At 44.5% G+C, this 24,283-nt stretch overlaps 1 long non-coding RNA gene across 3 annotated transcripts; it reads left to right on the top strand.

Annotated features, from left to right (window-relative positions):
• The first annotated feature begins 313 nt into the window (after positions 1-313).
• On the top strand, positions 314-7,782 carry LOC135179853 (uncharacterized). Of its 3 annotated transcripts, XR_010304153.1 has the most exons (4): positions 342-377; positions 518-602; positions 3,386-3,445; positions 4,720-7,782. It is a non-coding gene; the product is annotated as an uncharacterized LOC135179853 (long non-coding RNA). The 3 variants fall into 3 exon arrangements; XR_010304152.1 differs by lacking the exon at positions 518-602 and having other exon boundaries at positions 314-377; XR_010304154.1 differs by lacking the exons at positions 342-377; positions 518-602 and adding an exon at positions 1,565-1,609.
• Positions 7,783-24,283: the final 16,501 nt, after the last annotated feature.

Below are 24,283 nucleotides of genomic sequence, written 5' to 3'. Positions count from 1 at the left end.
TCAGAGCAGGAGCACCTTTTTCTTTTTTTTCTTTACAGTCTAGTTCTCTTTTATTTTTAATCACATTTCTCCCCCATCTTCCTCTTTTCCCCTCCATCTCCTTCCTTTCCCCCCATCTTCCTCTTTTCATCTACATCTTTCTCCTCTCAGCACCACCTCTCCTTTTCCACCGTATCTGCCCCTTTCCCATCCCACATTGCATTTCCCCCTTTTTGCCCCCAAACACAGAGCACCTGGGCTCTGTTGGAGTCTCCTCCCATCCCAGGTGTGACTAATTTGTCCTCTCTGCCCACTCCCCTATTTAATGGGCCCTAGGAAAGGCAGAAGCCCCAAGCTGTGCCCAACTGGGCAGAGGAATCCTCCTCCTGTCATCACTGGTGAGTTCCCATGGTGCACACTGGGTGAATGGGAGTGGGACAAAGGCCGGGGGGCCTGGTGGCCCCCCGGTTAGGTAGGATAGAGAGCTGATGGCCACTCTAACATCACCCATGGGTACTGGATGGGCCTCCTTCCTTAGGCTGAGCTCCTCTATGGTTTGCTGCTTTGTTCTTCTTCTTCACTCATGATGAGCTTAAGTACATGGCAGAACTGGAAGCTCATGGGTAAGTAGTATTGTGTTGTCATAGAATTGTTTTGGTTAGAAAAGCTCTGCAAGACCATTAAGCCCAACCTTTGACCCAACACCACCATGGTCAGTGGTCCAGGTAAGGTGTGACCATGGCCATCTGTAAGTGATTTCTGTCATTTTCCTTTTTTAAAGGCCAGGTGCTTGCTAGTAAGAGTACAGTTTGCAGGGCTGAAGAGAAAGCAGATTTCCACTCTTCTCTTAATAGATAATTAAATGTTGCTAGAATTCAATGAGAGAAAGCTGTTAGTACACCTGTGCCTGTCTCATCCAGGAGAGAAGAGCCATGGCTATAAATACTGCATATAAATCCATGTAGTCATGAGGCAAAAATCAAAGGGCACTGTGGGAAGTCAATGCAACTTCACTACTAAGCAGATGAAAAACAAGGTGTTGTGGTAGGGTTGATAGGCCCAAATAGGCTTACACGTGTCCTGCCTTGCCTAGACATGTTTTTCTGCTCCACCAGAGAGACAAGTGCGGAAAGGGAGACAAAAGAACCTGTAGCCACTGAGCCCTGTGGTGTAAGGCACACACACTTAGCTTGTGCCTGCCTAGTGCAAGGCCTGTGCTTTTCCCAAATTAGGGAAAAGTGAGCCTGTGGCTTTGGCTAATATGGCAGTTTGGTTAGCTGCCATCCTGATTGGCTATTCTTGTGTCCAAAAGGCAATTAATCTCGACCCACATTGATAAAAGAAGATATGCAGGTGAACAACATGCTTTTTCTTTGCTTCCCTGCTCTTTGCCTGCTCTCTCTGCTGTGCCCAGCCCTGCTGCTACTGCACACTGCCTTATTGCCTGCCTGCTAAACTCCACTGCCGCCAGTTACCAGGAGCAGACCCTGGATGCCTGCACACGATCAGCCTGTGTGGCCAGCGTGACATCCTGCTGACACTGCACCACATCTGCCTTCTGGACCTGAAGGTCCCTCTTAAGAATTCCTGGACATATATACAAATTGTCCCGAAGAAGCCAGGAGACAAGGTCAGAGATTGTCTGCATCCTTTCCCCAGAAGCAGGGAAGATTCAAGCCTCAATGTCCAACAGGACAGAGTCATTTGAAAGCATTTGGGCACTGTCTGGACATGAGTGGGTAACAATAATTTGTGAGTAAAGGCTTAAATGCCTCTTTGTAATTTCCTTCTGCCATAGAGCAGAAAGAGCTTGAGCCCATCTGCTGGGCAAGCAGCATATTGACCACAAGAGGCATTTGACCATGGGAACCTTCTCTTCCAGTTCAATTAATGTTCATGTATTTTGCTGGTTATTACTAGATCTAGATATTATCCATAGAATGTTTCCATGACCATGTAAGAACCCAAATATTATTAAAATTAGTGGTTGGGGGTGGTGAGAATTCTGAATAGCAAAATTAATAAACAATATTAATTTTGGAAAATATCATCTCCCATCAATTAATTTTCCCCTCCACAACAAAAGAGAACTCAATGTTCTTCTACAGGCTTAAGGGAAAAAAAACTCCTTTAAGGAAGAGTCTCTAACACCAGCTGAATTTAGAGATGTAGTCTAGCATATATTTAATTTACAACAATTTTTATTGCTGAGTGATCCATGACACTCAAAGTAAAACTTAACCACTCAAGGAAGACCAGTTATGATCTCGCTTCAGCAAACAGAATGTTGCTGACAGAAATCATAGAAGGGCAGTCCTGAAAAGTTTTCTGTTGTTGGAAGTGTTACAGATAACTCTGCTCTACATTAAAATGCAGCTATGCATGTGCACCTACCTGTGGGCTGATTTGCCCCATGGAAAGTAAGGCTGCTGTCCTAAACTGCTTCTTGCAATGTGTCAGAATCTGTATTCATAAGGTCATTGAGGCCACAACAAAGGACAGGGGAAGTCTATTGAACTGGGGTTGTTAAGCCTGGAGAAGAGGAGGCTCAGGGGAGATCTTATTGCTGTCTACAACTACCTGAGGGGAGGTTGTAGCCAGGAGGAGGTTGATCTATTCTCTCAGATGGCCAGCACCAGAATGAGAGGACACAGCCTCAAGCTACGCCAGGGGAGATTTAGGCTTGAGGTGAGGAGAAAGTTCTTCACTGAGAGAGTCATTGGATACTGGAATGGGCACCAACCCAGTTCACTGTAGAGTTGCAAACAAGGGAGGCTTATTCAAGCCAAGGTTTGTCAGAGGTTCCTGTAATTCAAGTTAGCCTAGTTGAGCACTAGAAGTCTTCCATTGCATTGATTTTTACCTTTACTTTTAAAATTAACTCAAGTGATGTGTATACTGCCTTTCTAGTTCATCACCTCTATGGGTTACCTTTCTTTGGATTATGACCTTAGACATACAGAAAGAACAATGCTATTTCATCTTAGAAACCCCTGCAACTGTGGGGTTGGGGGGTTGATTTTTTTTTTGGGGGGGGGGTGGTTCTCACACAAATGCATTTGCTTTTTAATGGTAAGACAATCTACACTGGCCTTTAAACCCAGCCTTTGAAGAGTGCTAATAGTATCACACTATACGACTGTATAATTTTAATAGAGTTTATACACATAAATGGGAAATTAAGAGAAGATTTATTATTAGGGAGTTGAAATGCAAGGTGTAAAACTACAGCAGATTAAAACTGGAGATGCCAAAGGTATTTCAGATTATTAGAGATATATTTATATGCATATAAACTACAAATGTATGTGTAGCATATGTGGGTGTGTAATGTTGCTGGGAAACACTTCAAATGTTTTAAGCTTAACTTAAATGGTTTTGCTTTCTGTTAAATTTTGCTCTTTAGAAGCCAAGTCTGAACAAATTCCATGGACTCTTCTTAAGGGATTGAGGTCTTCACATCAAGGTAAGTGAGAATAATTTACCTTGGGAGTTCACAACTGTGTGCTAATGATGGCAGTAGAACTACTGCATCATAAGGAGTATCACAAAAATAATATATACTCCCAAGGACAGAAAGGGAAAAAAGAGTGAGGAGCTATGCCAAAGCTTTTGGATGGAGTATTCACATTCTAGACACTTCACTGCCTCATGGCTTACCTTCACTGCTGGCTTTCCTGTTCTGATGAAATAGCACTTCATCCTTATTATCTCTGAGACTGGTTTGGAGAGATGTTTATAGGCTGAAGTCTGCAGACAATCATTCAGGACTTTCTGTGGGCCTGATCCTGCACCAGGAAAGTGGATGTGGATTTTATTGCCCATTTGTCAGGGCATCTGGTGATTTTTGTCTTAGAAAATGTTCAAACGAAACAAAGTTTAAAGTACTTTTAATATTATGTTATGTTTTTTCTAATATACTAACAGAAATTGAATGAGCTAGTGCTGACATAGACAGTCCACACCATCTAAATCTAAAATTGAAGGCTCTGAAGAGCAGCCTGCAAGTAGGAGGCAACAGTAGGATCAAGAAGCAAGCAAAACTTATCTTCAAAAATACATTAATTTTTATTGAAGAAGATTGTGCTTTTAACACACTGGATGCTTTCAGAATATGAGAGGCAAAGTGATTAAGTGTTCCCTGAAAACTAATGGAAATGCAAAAGATTTGACCAATCTCATGCCTCCCTCCTCTCCTGTTCAAGAAATAATAAATAACAGTGAGAGTTTCTATACAGTCCTGGTCAGAATGCAGTTTTCAGTGGACACTATGCAAATCTTAAAGATAAAGTATTTACCTTTTAATGTCAACGTCACTCTTCAGTTACTGTAAAATAGGCTGTTTCCTGTGATTTCAGATGTGTTGTTCCCTTTTGTCTTCTGATTCTGTTGTGCCAGTTTCTGGGGAGATGGGCTGAGAAGTCATTTGCTGGCCTATGCAAAATGAGCCAGAATATTGCTTTCTCTTCAGAGATCATTCTTTTATTCCTTTCTGTTGTTAAGGTTTGCATTACATATACATACAGACATTGTCATTGAGTTCTGGTTTGTGATGCTGTATCTATTAGAGTGTCATGGTTAAGCTGAACAAGCATCTGTTTACTGCTGCCAGTGTTTGAGACAATTATTGAAAACACAAATTTCTGCTTCACACTAAGTTGCATTTCAAGAGTTCCTGTTGTGCATGAAACGGGAATCTTGTCATGGTGATGTTGTGCTGTCTGGTCTATGGCACTGCAGGTTCTTGCTACAGTACAGAGAAAGGGAAGGGCTGGAGGAGCAAACAGAGCATCAGCCACAGGCTTCCCTAGGCACTGCCTGACAGCACTTCAGCAGAGAGCATCCCTGGACTCTGCACAGCTCCAGCAGCCCAGCCACTGTGGAACAAAAGCTAAGCAGCAGCAGTTGGCTGGCTCTGGTCACTATTAAAAAGTCCCTCTGCAGGCCACAGAGATGGATTTTATTGGCTGTGAGTGTCCATTGGTCACGCACTGAGAGCTCTCTTGCAAGCCTTGATAAATATAGAAGGGTGAGTAACAGTACAGAAATGCTAGCAGCTTGTATTGAGACTGACCATCTTCCTATCTAGAAAGGGAAATGTTCAGAGCTGTTTATTCATTACATGGAGAGCTTTGGCTTGAATCACATGCCCATGAGGCATTAATTTCACATCCCAAGGTTTCCCAAAGCAAACGTTCAGCATCCTAGTGAAGGCATGATTAAGGGTCTCTTAAAAATGAAGGATACCTGTGTCACTCTTTAGCACAAACACACCTATCAGGATGTGGTCTGATTAAGATGCTCTGAAGACTGATCAAGTCCTTACACAGCTAAAAGCTTTAAGTGTGAAAACTGAGCCTCACTGTTTTAACATGGTCCCCAGATACCTGCAATCTGTCCCTAGATGCAGCTGTAATGGCTTCCACAATGGATGCCATCAGTTCCTGGCAGGTTTTGAGTGCTGAGAGTGTTTAATTTCACTCACAGGAAAGTATATCGTTTAAGGTGGTTGTGCCATTTTCTGATGGACACCCATATAGGATAAAATCAAAGCATTTCAGGTGAGCTCTGCCTTGATGCTGAGGACTCAGAGTTCCAGTAACACCATCCTTTAGTTTTTAAAAAAGAAAAAATCCTCCTCCAATTAAAAAGGATTAAATCTGTCAGTAAAATCCTTGTAAATCCAGTGCATTGTCCATGTGGGGAGCTGCAGGGGCAAGTATTTTAATCTGGGAAGGTAGCTTGGGCCATGTCTATAGTTCTCCTTACTAGTGTATGCGAAGTCTCAAGTGACAGAATAGGAACAAATACACCCACATCAGAAGCAGCTCTCCCTCCATTGACTACAGGCTTTAAGTCAGCCTATGTTTGGTTCAGCTCATCTCTTACAAGAAGATTGGGTGTTGCTGACAGTTCATTTATGCTTCTCTCCTATGTGCAGAAAATTCCCTCTTGCCATATGCAGGAACATCCCTATAGAAGTTAACAGAGACTGACCAAGATCTCTGGTTCGTTTGAGCTCATTTCCTCACATCATGGTACAGGGTCATAATTAACCCTTTGGTCTGCTGAAACATGGATTCTAGGCTGGACATCAGTCCAAAACACCCCGGCAGGGAACTGTCAGAGCATCTCTTCTTCCTGTGTCTCCCTGTTACCTTCAGTTCTCTAAGGCAAACGTTTCCAGCTTAGTGTTTGTGATCTGTGGAGAGGTTAAAGCAAGCTAATGCAATCTGGTTCCAGTTCAGCAGAGCTTGTAAGCACACAGCTTAATGTGATTAGAGTCCCTGGGACTATTGTGTGTTATTAACTGTGTGCTTACAAATTTTGCTAGCCTGGGAAAGGATTTCCCAATTTTGTAGATCTCTAATAGGCAGCAGGCTGTCTAGACAGTGCCCAAAACAATCACTACCTTTTGTAGTTGCTTGGTGGAAGCCTTTCTTCCTCCTCGCATTTTGCAATGAGGCTCTGCCTGATACTGCAATGAACCCAAGAGCCCAGGATCTGAATACACAGGATTCAGACAAGTTATGCCACTGGATCCTGAGGTCCCAAGCTCTTCAGTTTGCCATCTCTGGTGAGAGAAGTTATAGAGGATGCTGTGCTGTGTTCCGTCTTGCAAGGGGCAACTGCAACAAAACACTTTAAGTCTGTGAGGAAAATTGTTGCCTATGTGTTTTTATCAGATGGCTCACTCACTTTTCTGAACCTCATAATGTCAAGACTGAAGATGGCCAGTCCTCTGCTTCAGAGATGTGATCTGCTGAAGAACGGATCTAGCTTTATATTAATTTCTTGCACAAAAGATGCTAGGGGACTGAGAAAGTTTGGTAATGGAAGAGCAGTTCTTGTACCCTTCAAGGACATTTCTTTATGCTGAGCCCTAACAGTCCACTTGTTGGATTCTTTTCATCAGTGATGCTTCAACAGCAGCACAAATGCCTCCCCGTGGTTGCCTACAATCACATATGTGATTCTATGATTCTATGTTGTCTCCAATGAACATCTGAAGTAACAAAGCACAAAGACAACCACAATTCCTTAAAATCAATCACACCTTTTTAATGGTATGAAACCCTAATGTCAGATCCTCTCCATGGAAAATGAGATTTCTTCTACGAGAAGAGGTATTAACATTATAGATTAAAATATACCAAAGTCATAAATCTCTGTCAAAAAAAAAACCCTGATTGACCTTAGATCATAGAGCTGCTGTGCAAGAATGCTTTCCTGTAAACTGGGGAAGAGAGTGTCATATATAGTATTTAAAAGTATGAGCTATAACATTTGGGGCAAGGAATGCATTTTTTTCCCCCTATCAGAAACTGAACATTTCACTCTTTATTCCCTGGTGGTTTGTGTGATTTAGAAAGAGCAATTGCAATTAAAGGAATGTATGACCTTCTTTTGTCCTCTAAGGAGATTAATACAGTCCTCTGATGTAATGCAGCTGGGTGCAGCAAACAAAATCTTGTAAGCCATTTATCTAAGTATAATGGTGTTGTAGTAAACCAAAGAGAACTTTCTCCAGGCATTAGTTCTATTGATGGACACAGGAATCACGTGAGAGTATCAGATGACCAGTAATAAAACTCATGTGGTTGATTACAAATATTGAAAGAGTAGCAAACACTCTGTGGACATTTTTTCTACCTCTTGGACATTGTTTTCAGCTTAGGTTTTTCCATGGTGTTGAGTTGTCTTGGTTCTTGATGAAAATATCACTGATGTTTCATAGATATGAAAGGCTATAAAGCTTAGTTCTCAGGTCAGCAAAATACCTCCCAAAATGTGTAAACTAGAGCAGTGTGATCTAATTGAAAATGTCCCTGCTCACTGCAGAGGAGGTTGGACTAGATGACCTTTAAAGGTCCCTTCCAAACAAAATCACTCTACGATTCTAAGTAAAAATAACCTAAGGTGTGTGCATGGACATGTGTGTGAAGGACCATAGAGGTGCATTGCAGATTGCCAAATGATTGCTTGCAGCAGAATCACACAGCTCACTACCTACACTAAAAGGCCAAGCTGTTTGTTATGCTTGATTTGGGCAGGGATGAAGCCAGGAAAAAAAAAAAAAAAAACAAGTACAACAAAACCCCCAAAAAACCCACCACAAACAACACCACCAGGAAGGGAGTCATTTAAGTGCTTTAGAATATATGAAGTGTAAAACTATAGAAAGTCAAACAAAAATACATGCCTCTGAATTGATGCCCTTCCCAATGGAGTTCTGGAAATGCTATAAGGGTTCTGGAAATAGGAAAGCTGGTAAGGAGAAAATAAAAAAGGAGTGGATCCCTGTGTCAAGCCCACGATATAGAGATCCAGGCCACCCCTTTGGGAGGAAGAGGGAAGGATTTCACTGTCATTTAAAAAAACAACCCCCAAAACATTGAGGTCCCAGCCTTGAGCTAGTCAGGCCAAGCTATTTTCTGACAGAACAATCAGAAGCATCAACCAAGATCTATGGGATTTTGTCTTTAGTTTGTCCTTCTAGATCAGGAGAAAAAATGTGAGTTGCCTTTTAATTACTGAGCTTTTGGGTGGAATTAGTTGACAGTGGAGCTCTTTCCTTGCAAGTACAGAGCCATTAAGGGGCAGATGTCCGTGGAAAAGCAAATGGTTCCCATTGTCTTTCTTAATGAATAACAAAATAAGGATAGTTCCATTTCTATTTCCTTGTCACAGTAGAGGGGTAAAAAAAAACAAATCCACAACAAAAACCAAACAAACAAACCAGTAGTGGTGCTTCCTAAGTGGAAAAGGTACAACCTCCCCATTACTTAACTTTCTTACATTATCAGCCAAATTTGTTTGAATTTGCAATGAGTTTACGGCGCAGCCGGATGAAACTAGGACAACATGCCTGCTGGGGGCGGCCAGCTGTAAGCGAACCCTGCTGTAAACCAAAGGATCTAAAGGATGTGCAAACCCGAGGATGTCAGGGCCCCCTCCTCGTCGTGAGGTGAAGTGGAGCATCCTCCTGCCGGGCTCCATCAGCGGGAGCTGCCGTTGCCATGAGAGCAGGGATGCTTTCCATTTCACTGACATGAAATCTGCGCCCCAGTGCTCTGGACCTTTCCTCTTCAAATGTGGGTGACCTGACAGACTTTAGGTGTTCGCCGTGTTTGCTGAAAAGAGGACGGGCGATCCAGCCCTCAAATTATTTTCGGGATTTTGTTGTTGTTGTTACTTGGTTGGTTGGTTTTCTTGGAGGGGCAGAGGGGAGGGAGTGGAGCGGATGCAGTGTCCTCGTTATCATCGGAGAGTATGCTGCACGCAAAAGGCTCTGTGAGCGCTCGGTGCCGGCAGGGATGCCCGGAGCTGCAGGGCAGCGCGGAGCTGCGCCTGGCCAGGTGCCGGCGCCTGCCCCGGGCGCGGCGCAGCGCGGTGGGTGAGGAGCTGCCGGCGCTTCTGTCGAGCCGATGCCGCCCTCTGGAGGTCTGCGGGCCGGCGATCTGCAGGCAACCCCGTGCCTGTGGAGGGAAAATCAACACGTAAATAAACAAGTCAGTCGTGGCTATCCCCTGCCCTCTGGGCAAACCCCGACCTTTCCGAAGGCAGGGCGCACGCACGCAGACTTAGCAGCAGGACACCCCCCACACCCCAAAAATACATTCATTTACGTATTTACAGACCTATTTGTATGTGCCTTCCACCACTGGGACACGCAGGTGTCATAACAACTGCTAGCACAGACAGGAAGGTCTTGGCAGAGGCAACCCGCACAGGTGAACCGATTGTTGGTCTGCTGCAGCCTATAATTAGAGGTCTGCCAAAGGAACAGGCACTTCTTCTCATGTCAAGCTCACCAGGCACTGAATCTCCCAGGCAGCTCACTGAAGTAAGCACCATGTGTGAGAGCTATCCCATGAGAGTGCATTGTCACCGGTTTCAGACGCCAAAAAGCCCCAGCAAAGCTGCAGTGCAGAGCCGAGTTGCACATGCTGTTCCGTGGTTCTCATGATAAAGACACCGTCCCTTTGGTAGCAAGGCTCCAAGAAGGAAGGCAATCTGGGGCCGGTTTGAGATTTCAGATGCTGGCTTAAATCATGTGATGTCACCTGGTCAAAGCTGCAAAAGCAAATGACGTCCTTGCCCTGCCAAAAGAGTTCCTGTTTCCTTAGGTAATTTGCTGGGACTTTACCTGGGTGCCCAGATACCTCTGAGATGCTGAGCTGAGGGCTTCTAGTTGTCTCCTAGAAAACAGATAAGACTCCTCTGCTCTGCTCTGCTTGCATACAGAGTAAAGAGTGAGTGGACTCAGCTAGTGTGAGACAGCAGCTATGAAAATTACTGTGATGAAACTTTAAGCATCACAAAGTGAAGTGTCTCCAGAACTGCCTACCTGAGCCCTGGCTACACCATCACCCTCTCAGGAGCCACAACATGGGAGTTTGCCCTAGAAAGGAGAATTTGCATCTCCATGACTCATCTGGGAACCTAGGATAAACTTAAACTCCACTCAGAAATTATTTTGAAGTTGGATGTGCATATTCCAACAACTATAACACAGCAGCCCACCTGGCCTCACACTGCAAGAGACAAAGAAGCATGGAGCAGGTAGGGGAGCAGATACTATTTTTTTCACTAAATTAATCTCTCTGTGGAAATGAGGTGCAGGAGCTTGTGAAAATTCATCTCAGAAGTAAATCCCCTTTATTTGGTATGTCAGTCATAATCCTCTCAGATCAGTAGCACCCAGCTTTCCAGCTTCCAGCACATCTGTGCAGCCTTGTCTCAGAGTTTGACAGCAATTTGGGCACCACAAGGAAACAGCACTGCAGAGTTGCTAGTCCTGGAAGGATGGGAGCGGGGAAAAAAAGAGCCTTGGACAATACAGCCATAAAGCCATAGAATAATAGAATCTTAGAATCACAGAATCACCTTTGGTTGGAAAATATGTTTTAAGTTCAACAAATTTGCATGTGCAGCCCAGACAGCCAACCGTGTCCTGGGCTGCATCAAGAGAAGTGTGGCCAGCAGGGCAAGGGAGGGGATTTTCCCCCTTTACTCTGTTCTTGTCAGACCCCACCTGGAGTACTGTGTATGGTTCTGGAGCCCCCAAGACAAGAGGGACATGGAACTGTTGTAGCGAGGCCAGAGGAGGGCCACAAAGATGCTCAGAGGGCTGCAGCACCTCTGCTATGAGGACAGGCTACGAGAGTTGGGGCTCTTCAGTTTGGAGAAGAGAAGGCTTTGAGGAGACCTTATAGTGGCCTTCCAGTACCTGAAGGGGGCCTACAGGAAGGCTGGGGAGGGACTATTTACAAGGTCTTGTAATGACAGGATGAGGAGTAATGGGTTTAAACTGGAAGAGGGGAGATTTAAACTAGATGTTAGGAGGAAGTTCTCTGCAGTGAGGGTGGTGAGACACTGCCCAGGGAGGTTGTGGCTGCTCCCTCCCTGGAGGTCTTTAAGGCCAGGTTGGATGAGGCCTTGAGAAACCTGTTCTAGTGGGAGGTGTCCCTGTCTACAGCAGGGGGCTGGAGCTGGATGATCCTTGAGGTCCCTTCCAACCTAGACCATTCTATGATTCTAAGTCCAATTATTTTTTAACTCTACCAGGTCTGATGCTGATCCATGTCCTTCACTACAGCGATGTCTCTTTCAAACATCTCCAATAATGGTAATTCAACTCCAGTTCATCTCCCCACGGAGCCTTTTCCAGTGATCTGCATTGAGCTGGGAGTTAGCCAGGACTCCACAGTCAGCCAGGACTCCGCAGTCAGCCAGGACTGCTGATAACTGATGGAAAGTGGCTTGGTGAGCACTTCCACCAGCTCTCTCAGTACCCTTGGGTGTATGCCATCTTGCCCTGTAGACTTGTGTATGTCTGAGCGGGGCAGCATGTCACTAACCATCTCTGCTTTGACTTAAGGGGCTTCATTCTTCTACCCATTCCTGTCTTCCAGCTCAGAGGGCTGTGCATCTAGTGAACAACTGGTCTTACCATTAAAGGGTGAGGCAAAGGTGTTCAGTAAATCAGCCAATTCTTCATCCTTGACCACTATGTTCCCCCCTAAATACAATAAAGGACAGAGATTCTCCCTGCTCCTCTTTTTGTTGCTCATATATTTGTAGAAGCATTTTTGTCTTGCCTTCAACTGCTGAAGCCACATTAATTTCTAGTTGGGCTTTTGGCTCTTCTAATTTTCTCCCTGCATAGCCTCCCAACAACTTTGTAGTCCTCCTGAGTGGCCTGCTCCTTCTTCCAGAAACCACAAACTCTCCTTTTTCCCCTGGGTTGGAACCAAATCTCTGGAGGGCACCAGAGTGACATGTGTGCATTTTGGGTTGGAACCAAATCTCTGGAGGGCACTAGAGTGACTTGTGTGCATTTTGGGTTGGAACCAAATCTCTGGAGGGCACTAGAGTGACTTGTGTGCATTTTACTCTGACTTATTGTTTCCCAAAACATAAAGGCACCACAGAAATAGCTCCAGTACCAACACTCCCTTGCTCGTGTCAAAAACCCTCCAGAAGTGTGGATGTTCTTCCCCAGGCCTTTATTGCTTATCACAGATGATAATAATTTATTTCAGTGTCTTCACTGTTAGGTATAACAGCCAGACAGAGTCACAGAAGACCCAGACTGACTCTGGTTGAAATCTATTGCTCTGCCTGATGGTTGTAGACCCAGTCACAGCTAAACAACAAATCACCAGTGTGGCTATACATTCACCAGGTGCATCAACAAATAAACAGACAGGTAGTCTCATGCACTCCCATTGCATAATGTGGTTTCTTTAAGTTTCTTTTTTGGGACATCTGAGTGTTGCTTCTAAGCTCCCAAGCCTTCAACAACATCCAGATTGTCAGGGTTTTCACTAGGTTGCAAGGCATCAACACCTTGTTTTGCTGAGTCCAGAGAACATTGGAGTGTTCAGGGTCAGGTTGGATGAGGCTTTGAGCAACTAAGTCTGGTTGAGTTTGGCATAGGTGGTCTCTGAGGTCCCTTCCAACCTATGCCATTCTGTGATTGTGGTTATAGTTGTGAATTCTTCAACAGCTGTAGAAATCTGATGCTCAAAAAATAGCTCCCAAAACACCTCTACAGAGGTTCTGGAAAGCAATTCTTTTCCTCCCATTACCAGTGCACACTGGTAATAGGACCCTGCTGTCCCCTCTGCATGTATTACCTCATTGACCTCACTCAGGATTTGACCCCTAACTTATACATCTAGGCATGGAAATAAAGAGTCCAAGTATCCTGGTAATTAAATGTGGCCAGATGCAGTTTTAACCCAATTGAGGCAGATGGTGGTATGAAGTGAGTGAGTCATTTGATGTGCAGCAGATGGAGTTACAAGATGTGGACCTTAGAGAGATAAATTACAAAAACTTCCTCCTCTCACCTCTGATGTGTTTGGACATCTCCCTTTTATATCACGTGTGAAAATTCTACTACACACCCCACTAAAGGAGGACTGCAGCCTGGCTGCTGCAGCCTGCTGGGCAAGGAGACTTGCAAGGGCTTCTGCAGGATGCAGCTGGAGGCTTGGTGGCCTGTCTGCCACCTTCCCAACACTGATAGTTCCCTGGAGCCCTCTGAATGAACAGGTTGGCTCTGACCCCCCTGAATCCTGCGATGACCCTGGGAATGCCAAGGTGTGTATAGACCAGGATTGGACAGAGCTTTAAGAGTGCTGGGTCGAAGGCTGGACTAGATGATGCTGAAGGTCCCTTCCAGCCAGATATATTCTCTGGTTCTGTGATTCTGCATTTGGGCTGCATTCTTTTCTTTTTTTTTTTTTTTTTCCCAAAAGAAAAGGGATCCAAACCATACAGAAGAGGAAATATTTTAGATTAAAAAACAGAAGACACGTTCTGGACATCTGTGATCATGAAACAATCAGTTATTTCCTTTACAGAGGTAGGAGGAATCACTACACTGTTCTGGGCCTGTAGCTTCAAATTGCAGTTTCTCCTGTAGCTTCACTGTTGTGTGTGGTTAAACCCACCCACTGTGGATGCAATTCTTGCTGTACATTCTCATTTGCAGCACACTTTGGGAAACAGAAGACAGAAAAGGCATGCAGAATTTGATGATCATCACAGATTTCAGAGTTTCTGAACGAACGGAGGGAGTGGCTGGCTACTAATCACATCTACAGGAGCTTTTATTCTGTGTTTACTTCATCTCAGTCTCTTTGGTGTTCGTTAGTGCCTTCCCTTTCTGCTGCTTGATTCAGTGAAGCAGACTTGGGCAATTTGTGGTTCTTCTAATAGCCTCAGTGCAGCCAAGGGCTTTCAGCTCACACATGCTTCTGTTGATTTAAGGGAAGGAAAGGCAAATTTAAGGGCATCTGCGCTAGTGATTGCTGACTCAGTCCTTCCAGTTTTGCTCCAAATCCTTGCAAGGGTTCATTTACTTGCAGTTAATGTAGGCCTGTAACCACCTCGTTAAAAATGGCCCTTTGCCATCAATTGCATCTACAAACAGTGAAGCATATGGTTGTTCTCTCTGTCTTCCTTCACCTACCCAGAGCCGGGATCTGCACTTTCAGTGACAATGGAAATTAGCAGGCGATAATGGCAGGCTTGGGAGGTCACCACAAGAAAGATAATATGACAAAGGGATGAAAGACTTGGCAGATGTGAGCTCCTTTTTGGTTTATTTTAGATCTGCTCATCAGGGTTCTGCTTAGGTATTTGTGCATGCTGCAGAGACGCTTCAATTATTAATATCATTAACAATCTTAAACAGAACTTGCCAAGCATCCATCTGAAATAATTACATTTGCCACTTGAAAGACATCTCATTTAAGATGCTGAGCTTCAGGTGTGTTGAAGGAAATGTCATTCTTTTATCCAGCTCAAGATCTCAGTAAGAGATACTTACCAACAAGCTGTTATCTCTAAGACTCCTTAAATAATTGACCTTGAGCATTTTTTTTCCCCGGACGTTTCTGATTGTTGCCTTGGACATGTGTGACATTCATAGCAAAGTCCCAGAAGACAGCAATGGCTATGCCTCCTCCAACAGAGGTGTGAGCTGCTGCTCTCCCCAACACAAGGGGGCATTGATGGCATGCGCCAGCCCTCTGCAGAGGTTGAGGGAAGGTAAAATACCAAAATGATCATTTGACCAAACATTGGCAAAAGCCAAAAGAAAGCCTCAAGTCCTCTTCTCGGCCTCATGATACCACACCTTCCTGATGAACCTCTCTGAGAACAACCATTTACATTGCAGACTTCTTTAAGCCTCTTTGCCAGCACATCATATGGCTTGGAGATGTACTAGCTGATCTGGTTTCAATTGCTTAGCATATCTTCTACTAAGACAGGTAAAATGTCTCTCCCTTTTCCTTCTTATTTTAGAAAACCAAAGGACTCCACCAGCAACCCTGCCAGACCATGGGTTCTTTTCCCCCCAATTTCCACTCACATACCCACCAGACATAGTCTGCTGTTGGCTTAAGGAAAACCAAGCCTATCTGTCACAGTCCAGCTAATTAATTCCAACATAAAAATTCAGAAAACAAATTTTACATAAGCTAGCCATATCCCTAGAGCTCCTGCCACCCTTTAACTCTGACATATCTTAATTTCTTCCCTCACGACTCCTTATGATGGGAGGCTATCATCAAAGAAGACCAACTCACCTTCAGGTAGTATCCTTACAAGATCAGACCATCTATGATAAACACATCAGTGTTCACCTGGCCAACACAAAGCACTTCTACACCTATTGATGCTGATGTTATTTTTGATGGTGTTTCTGGTAATCACATTGCACTCCATCAATTAAACAAAGAACCTTGATATTGTCAGTATCTGGAGTCACAACTTGGCTATGATCTCTGACTGGAACCAGCCCCATGAGGCATACTCCATTGAAACAGGGAGTTTGTTGTAAATGAGAACAACAAAATCATAACACTATAGAAAGGCCCTAACATATTGTGCTGGTTTGAAGCTAATTGGAATATTCTGAGGAGAGAAATTAGATCATTGCTTCTAAAAGGAAAACAATGATGAAGTCTATCTCTTGAATTAGTTTGCTGAAAGGGATAAAAAGCCAAAAACTAAACAACTTGTCCCACTCCTTCTGGGACATAGCTTCCTTTCACTTCTCCTTCGTTCTGCTCTAATATCTCCCCACTAACAAATAACAACCTAAGCTTTGCTGATTGCTTCTGTTTGTCCGTCTGAGAAAGTTGAGGCAGAAAGAGAGGACAGCTTTGAGCCCCTTCTGGGCAGTTTTCTTTGCCCTGGGGGGAGTTTGGATGTCTGTATTATGTTTAATTTGTATACAATTGAAATACTTATAAATATTGTATATGCTTGTAAATTTTGCTTTGCTGTAAATGTAGCTCCATCTTACTTCCAAGCTATTTGAGTTGGTCTGGTAAATTTCAATAGGGGGGAGCAGTTCCTAACCCACCACACATATCTACTATTCTGAAAGAAGCCAAAGTCTCTGTGACAAACCTGGCTCTTTTGTTAATAATGTCATCCTAAAGTGACTTCTTCAGAGGCATATTTTCCAACCCTGGGAGCAGACAGTGCTAGAAGTAATTCATACTCGTGGTTTTGTCGGGATCTTGCAGGTTTAGGGCCACTTTCTCAGCTGGCATGAGTAAAGAATCACTTCTCTACAGCCAAGGCCAGGCAACATCACTTAGACCTGGTCCAGTGGCTTTTCTCAGACAGATGATTAACAGTTTTCCCACCAACTGTCTGCCTCTCTAAAACCCACACAGCTTTCTTAGAAGCATTTTTTAAGAGGTAGCATGGGTTCCTCATCTCACATTGTGTCCAGGTTCTTTTTGGTATCCATCAGATGTTTCCTCCAGACAGTCCTGTCAAGCAGATGTAAATAACATGCACCAAAGTGAAAGTTATTATCAGAAGTGAATATTTTATTGCTCTCTGCAATTATTTGCTACATAGACATTTGGGCTGTGGGCAAAATCAATCAGAGGTTTTGTTTTTTCCTACAATGATCTCTTTTCTTGGTTAGCCAAGTCATGCATGAGAAACAAGGCTTAGAATTGTAATTTCATGCCTAATGAACCTTGAAACTATTGGTGATGTCCACTGATGAATTAACAGTGAACATTGACCAAAATCACAGTTTAAGCCTTTGTGGTTTGGCAACTTAACAAAAGTTAGCAAGCAGCACATGGGCCTTCAGGTGTTCTTCAGGCATCCTTTGCTACAGCAATCAGCTGACTTTATGTGCACCTGTCAGCATATCCCCTCAGAGCATAGCTCTGGCAGCACAGGTAGGACTGGTCTATATCTAAGCAAAAGATTAGCTGAGGAGGAAAGGGCATGCCAAAGGACCTGATCCTGCATTAATGAGTGCATTGCAACACAACTGTCACTTCACTCATTGATAAGGAACACCTAATCCTGGGCATGTCATTCCTTGTCTTGTTCTTCTTTACCTCATGAGACAGCAAGTAACCCCAGAAACACTCTGAGGCTTATTGTGTAGTGACTCAATGCAGATTCTCGACTGCATGTTTCAGCAGAGGCTTCCCCCCAGGGCATAAGCACAACCCAATTGCCATGCCCAGTGACGAAGCTAACAAGGTGAGAGGACTTGACTTTTCAACAGATACAGCAGCTATTAGCAAAACTGTTTTAACAGTGCTGAAGCACTGAGATGTGCACACCAGCTAATGTGTCAGTGGCTGTTTTAAACTCTTCCCTGGCAGACCCCAAGCTCTGTGCATCTTGCTGTCCTCTTGTACCAACACCTTGCTCTGTTGGAAACGAAGAACTGGATTTTCACAGCATACTCATTCTCATTTAGTCAGTAGCTTGATCTAGCATAGCCTAGCATACTTAGCTGGCCACTCTGTGTATGCAGGTCTGACCACAAAGTGTATGTTAGAAAAAGGCCCATTTTTAGTGCTCACACCAGATAATCCCAAATAGAGCTCTTCATACAACTTCACAGAGAACTTTAAAACACAAAATTAGATCATATCATGTACGAAATACAGAAATCTGGAGGAGAAAAGTAGTTCTTTGTTCTCTCCCTGTAGAAGCAACTGATTTCTGTCAGCACTGAGAGTTATACAGGCAGAAATGAACAGGCAGCTTCCAAAGCCTGCTTACAACTCACTCTTCTGGCCTTTCTCCTTTCCGTTGTCTCACTCCACTTGCTTATTGCAGCCTGCCCTGGACTCTGCAGTGCTGGAGCAGCTGGTGTTTGGCCATTCCTGATCCTTCTGTCCAGACTCACATGTTGTTCCCAGCAAGTGGGAGTTCTGCATTTCAGGGCCAGAGCCCAGCTCCAGCCAAACCCAGCTTGCTGCTTCTTGTCTGCAGTATTCATGGTCTTGGGCATGTCAGTTGGTGGGAGCACAAAAATCTCACGGCAGTGGCCTAGAATATCCCCAGATAATCTCTAGTAATGCTAAATGTGCTGCACAGGGTTTTTCTTTGAGCACATCAAAGTGGTAAAATAATGTCCAGTACAGAAACAACATTTTTTTAATCTACAGGAATTAGCTATTCAACTGAAATAGAGCAGGGCTGAATCAATAATATTGGAAGCTGATCAGGCCCAATCTTTGAGAGAATATTCTCCTTCAGGGTGCTGCAGGTCATGGCCTATGAGGGATGCAAGACTAAGAAACTCCCCAGAGTGGCTTCTGCTGTCTCTATATAGAGCTGTCCAGGAGGAGCCTTGAAAACAGTTTCCCAGAGCGCATCCAAGAAAGAAAAGACCATCATATCTTTCAAAAGATATAAACACTTCCAAAGATCTTGTGGCATCAGATGTTGTAACACCTTTTGAAAGAGATTATGACATTTTCTGTTTCAATATTTCATATCTTAGTTGGCTCTGTGCAAAAGCTCAGCTCGGATGAGCGTTTGAGTATGTTAACAGCATAGCTGGTTAAAGAAAAACTCCCTGTCTGTCTCTGTCTAAAATCTTACATTGAATTTAAGGACCAGTAGCATTGTTGAGGATCTAGTACAGCTCTCAAATTTTGCTTTTCTAGTGGGCAGAGAGCTGTGAAGGAAGATGCCAGTGCCTTTATTAAACTATTTCTGAAGCTTTCAGAGAATCACATTATATACTGCAAACTTGAAACAAGAGATCTTAGGTAACAAAGGATATTGCTGCAGCAGACTGTGGCAAGGGTATTGCTGCAGCAGAGTGTGGCAGGTTTTTGAAAAGCCTCATTATGAAGCCCTGCTCCTTATCCATCAGCCAAGGGGCTGCATGCTCCCGTGCGTGGCACATCTTTCACAGCAGAGAAGTGACCCACTGGGAAAGCAAATGCCTTGGCTTTTCCAGACAGCCTGTCAGCAGTGGCACAGGGCCCAGTGGCAGTCTGCTTAGCAGCTGGGTACTACAGGAGGTGGCTCCCACAAATCTGACTTGTCTGCTTTCCTTGGAGGTGCTTTCCCACATGATTTGGATGCAGGGCACACAGGCAGCCTCACAGGCTGCTCTCCCATGTAGGACAGTGCCTTCTGTCTCAGCTTAGTCACCCAGCTTGACAATATGCATCTCTAAGGCCGTTCAAGGAGCCTGCTCAGCAGGAGTGGGGATGATCTGATCCATCTGTGATCCAGTTTGTGAAGACATGCACTATCAAAACCCACCAGTTAGAGAAAAGATCCCCAAATCAACCAACAAAAGATGTTTGAAAAGGGGAGGAGGAGAAGGAATGGGAGATGTCCAAAGGCACTGGTACTGAAGGAGCCAACTGTGAGCGCATTGCAGGTGTCTGACAAAAGGAAGCAGTAAGGCAGAAAAGGGTGGCTGCTGAAGAGCAGATGCAGTGCTTAGTCTTGTCCCATTGTAAATAGCAGACAGGCTATATAATCTAGAAGGAAGTCTAGTAAATTGAAAGGTAGAGTTAGAGAAGCTCCGAGGCTATTGCAGTGGAAGGGAGAGTAGACAAAAGCCATGGTGCCTCTTATTCTTATCACAGCCTTCCAGTACCTAAAGGCAGCCTAAAAGAATGCTGGAAAGGGATTGCTTACAAAGATCTGTAGTGGTAGAATCAGGGGCAATGGCTTTAGAGTAGATTTAGATTGGATGTTAGGAATAAGTTGTGCTTCACAACGAGGATGGTAGAACACTGGAACAGGATGCCCAGGGAGGTAGTTGTGGCCCCACCCTTGGAAATATTTAAGGTCAGGTTTGACAAGGCTTTGACCAAGCTGATCTAGTGGAGGATGTCTCTGTTCACTGCAGTGTGGAGGGAATAGATGACCTTTGGAGGTCCCTTCCAACTCAAACCATCCTATGATTCTATGGAATACCATGATGCAGGCTAGATCTTTGTAAAAGGCAATCCTTTCTGGTGTATTTAAGAATATAAAGTCTGTCACATTGCTGCTCATTGGCATGTTTTCAACATGTCGTAGTTAAATGCCACTGAAGCAAAGGAAACCATTATTTCAGTGATGTGAAAGACTAGCAATGTGCTCTGCTGCTGGTGAGATCAGTATCCTTCACAAAACTTGTTCCACCCCTGTGCCTCTTAGCATTAGATGAATTTAAACAGAAACACTTGCCCCAGCAGCACTTCTATGCCTGGGCCACTGCCCAGTCCTGAATACTGGAGCACCCTGAGGAAGGATCCTTGATGGCTGTGAAACTTCCCTCTTTGGGTCTACTGAGGGCTCGTGAGGCTTGGGTAAGGTAGAGTGGTGTTCAAGCCATGGCAACATGTGCTAGTTTGAGACTAGCTGGAATATTTTGTTGAGAGAAATTAGATTACAGGCTGTGAAAAGGAAACAGTGGTGATGTCTGCTTCACTCATAGGCTTGCTGAGATGTATAAAAACAAGAACACAAAGCATAGATAAAACAGTTGCAGTGGCTCTCTGCTGCAGCTGGTGCCTGTATTTTTCTCCCTAACCTGCTTTTTGTGTAACTAATCCTTCTGCTTTCTAATCCCCTTGGCTGATCCTCCAAAATCACCTTGAATGTAAGGCAAAGTCTGGGGTAAGGTAGAGGGGTGGAAAGAAGGTGAGAGTGTGGTTTTGAGCCCCTCCTGGGGACTCTGGTTTCTGGGAGGAGTGTTGTGTTTCCGTCTCATTTTTAACTTGCATATTTCTGTATGTAGCTGTAAATATTGCAGATATCTGCTTGTACATTGTGCTAAGCTGTAAATATAAAGCTTCATTCTTAATTTCCATCTGGCTGAGTCTAGTCTTGGTGATTTTATAACAGTGGGGGGGGTGGGTTACACCCAAACTGTCACACAACAGTTCTGGGCCCCTCAATTCAAGAAGGATGTTGAGATGCTGGAACATGTCCAGAGAAGGGCAACGAAGCTGGTGAGGGGCCTGGAGCACAAATCCTATGAGGAGAGGTTGAGGGAGCTGGGGGTGTTTAGCCTGGAGAAGAGGAGGCTCAGGGGTGATCTTATTACTGTCTACAACTACCTGAAGGGAGGTTGTAGCCAGGTGAGGGGTGGCCTCTTCTCCCAGGCAACCAGCAATAGAACAAGAGGACACAGTCTCAAGTTGTGCCAGGGTAGGTATAGGCTGGATATTAGGAAGAAGTTCTTCACAGAGGGAGTGATTTCCCATTGGAATGGGCTGCCCAGGGAGGTGGTGGAGGCACTGTCCCTGGAGGTGTTCAAGAAAAGACTGGATGAGGCATTTAGTGCCATGGTCTGGTTGATTGGATAGGGCTGGGTGATAGGTTGGACTGGATGATCTTGGAGGTCTCTTCCAACCTGGTTGATTCTATGATTCTATGATTCAGAACTTGGCCTCTGCCCCAGCCACACAGCTTCTGAATAGGAATGCATCATGTCTCGGTCTTCACCACAGTGCACTGGGAAAGGTGTGTGGGACCTGGTAGGGATGGCATGGGCAGGGTCCTGTCCACCAGTGCTGTGTGTGAAGCAGATAAGACATGGGGAGATAAGCGAACACAGAGATGCATTCAGTGTCCAGGTGTCCTGGGAGTTCTGCTGTTTGTTGTGCCAGCTGCATCTGTTCCTGCCTGGAATGCAACATTTGGTTTCTAATACCTGCCTTTTAGTGCCAACACGACGGATGAGGGGGACTTTTGCATAAAGCATTTGCAAATGTTTGATAAATATTTCATATATCATCCAGGCTGTGTTTTGGTCTGGAAAGAAAGAAGAGAAGCATCTATTACAGCTGAGTATTAGTATAAGTACTGTAGATAAGTGTGGAAGGAGATAGGTATTTATAACTGTCATTAAACATCTTGTCTCCAGAAGCTTGCTCCTTGCTTCTCAGGGTGCTGTGCATTTCTATATAAATCACTATGCTTGGACAGAAATGATAATTACACTGTTGGAAGTGCTGTGGTTTTGTATCAGCTGCTTTGAGCCTGACTGTAGAGAAACTGGGATAAAGAAAACAGCCCTTAAATGCTCAGGATTCTCTTCTAAGAGTCATGCCAAAAATCTGAAGTGTTTTCTCAAAAGTTCTAACTGCTAGATTCCCCATGTAGGTGAGATGCAAAGCAAGCACTGCCAATTCTTCTGACTCCTCCAAAAATCTTGTGGTTATCAGACTTTGACTTTACAGCTTTGGCTTCAAAGTTCTTATGATTATACGAAAATCTTAGACTGTGCTGTTGTTGGAGTATGCTTCTGCTGTTCACAGCTGCAGAGCAGAACTGGCAGCAATAACGTGAGTGTAAGGCAGCAATGCAAAAGATACAGCAGAAATACTTCCTTTCTTCTGAGTTATGAGCTCCTTCCAAGTTCCTTCCTTCCGAGTTCCTTCCAAGTTCCTTCCTTCCTTAGTTCCTTCCTGAGTTCCTTCCAAGTTCCTTCCTCCCTTAGTTCCTTCCTGAGTTCCTTCCTTAGTTCCTCCTCTCCTCTCCTCTCCTCTCCTCTCCTCTCCTCTCCTCTCCTCTCCTCTCCTCTCCTCTCCTCTCCTCTCCTCTCCTCTCCTCTCCTCTCCTCTCCTCTCCTCTCCTCTCCTCTCCTCTCCTCTCCTCTCCTCTCCTCTCCTCTCCTCTCCTCTCCTCTCCTCTCCTCTCCTCTCCTCTCCTCTCCTCTCCTCTCCTCTCCTCTCCTCTTCTCTTCTCTCCAGCAGTACAGATGTCACTCATGATGGTGGAAAGTTTTGAGAATAAGGTTCAACATACCACATGATTTGAGGACAATCACTGCCCATGTGGCTCCTTTCTCTCACCTGCCTGTATCTCTGGTCATCAGACTTTATACATCAATATCTTGCATCAGCCTTTGCCTTCTCAGGTAGCCAGAGAGTGACTACTTAGCAGCAAAGAGGCCCTTTCTCCCATTTTACCAATTGTCAGATGGGCTGGAGTAGCTGGGCAAGAAGAATGCCACATTCATAGATTGCTGCCCAGGGAGGTGGTGGAGACACCACCCCTGGAGGTGTTCAAGAAAAGACTGGATGAGGCGCTTAGTGCCATGGTCTAGTTGACTGGATAGGGCTGGGAGATAGGTTAGACTGGATGATCTTGGAGGTCTCTTCCACCCTGGTTGATTTTATGATTCTATGATTCTATGACTTCAGAAATGTTCACAATGCCACTTCCAGAGCATGTTGAGAAAGAGGTATGAGAGCATGAAGAGTCTTTCTCAAGTGTGAGGTCTGTCTGACGGTCACTTCCAGTCCTCTTCCCCAGCACACAGTGGGATCACACCCTTAACATCTGGATGCTGCTAAGGATGGGAAAGGTGGATGCTGGCTCGTGTGAGAAGAGCCATCTTTGTAATATTTCTCTTTTTATGTCTCATCTTAATCAGATGGAGAGATGCATCAGATGGCCAGAGACACATGAAAATGCACAACAACTGGGGAGAACTATGGCCTTTATCAGCCATAAAGGTTGAAATTGTCATAAAGTCTGGCTTTGTAGAAGCTTGAACAGATTCATCATCAGTGCTTCACCCATACATACATCAGAGCTGTTCTGCAATGGGTGCTGTGAACATGGCAGTGTGCAGTCACAAGAGAGGACACAGGCCTGCTCTGCTGACAGTAGACAACAGCCAGGGACATGGACTGGGCAGGTCAAATAGCACAAGAAAAACTGACACTGCATTGTTTCAATTACAGCTCTTCATGACCAGTTTGATAATTAGGTCTTAGCCCTGCCTGTGCCTATGCAACCTTCAGAAAACAGGGAGGTGTAAGAAATTCTATTGCTTGCTTGCTTGCTTGCCTACTTTTACAGTAGCTGTTTCAGGACTTCCCTGCTATTCATGGAAATGAAGGAAAAGTTCAGCTAGCTACTATATTATCTGTGGTAAAAAAAGTTCAGCAACTGTCTACAGCTACCTGAGGGGTGGTTGTGGCCAGGAGGAGGTTGCTCTCTTCTCTCAGGTGGCCAGCACCAGAACAAG

Source organism: Pogoniulus pusillus, chromosome 12, assembly GCF_015220805.1.
Source record: "Pogoniulus pusillus isolate bPogPus1 chromosome 12, bPogPus1.pri, whole genome shotgun sequence".
Taxonomy (NCBI): Eukaryota; Metazoa; Chordata; class Aves; order Piciformes; family Lybiidae; genus Pogoniulus; species Pogoniulus pusillus.
Note: the sequence above shows the minus strand (reverse complement) of the source record. Positions and strands in the feature narration are given on the sequence as shown.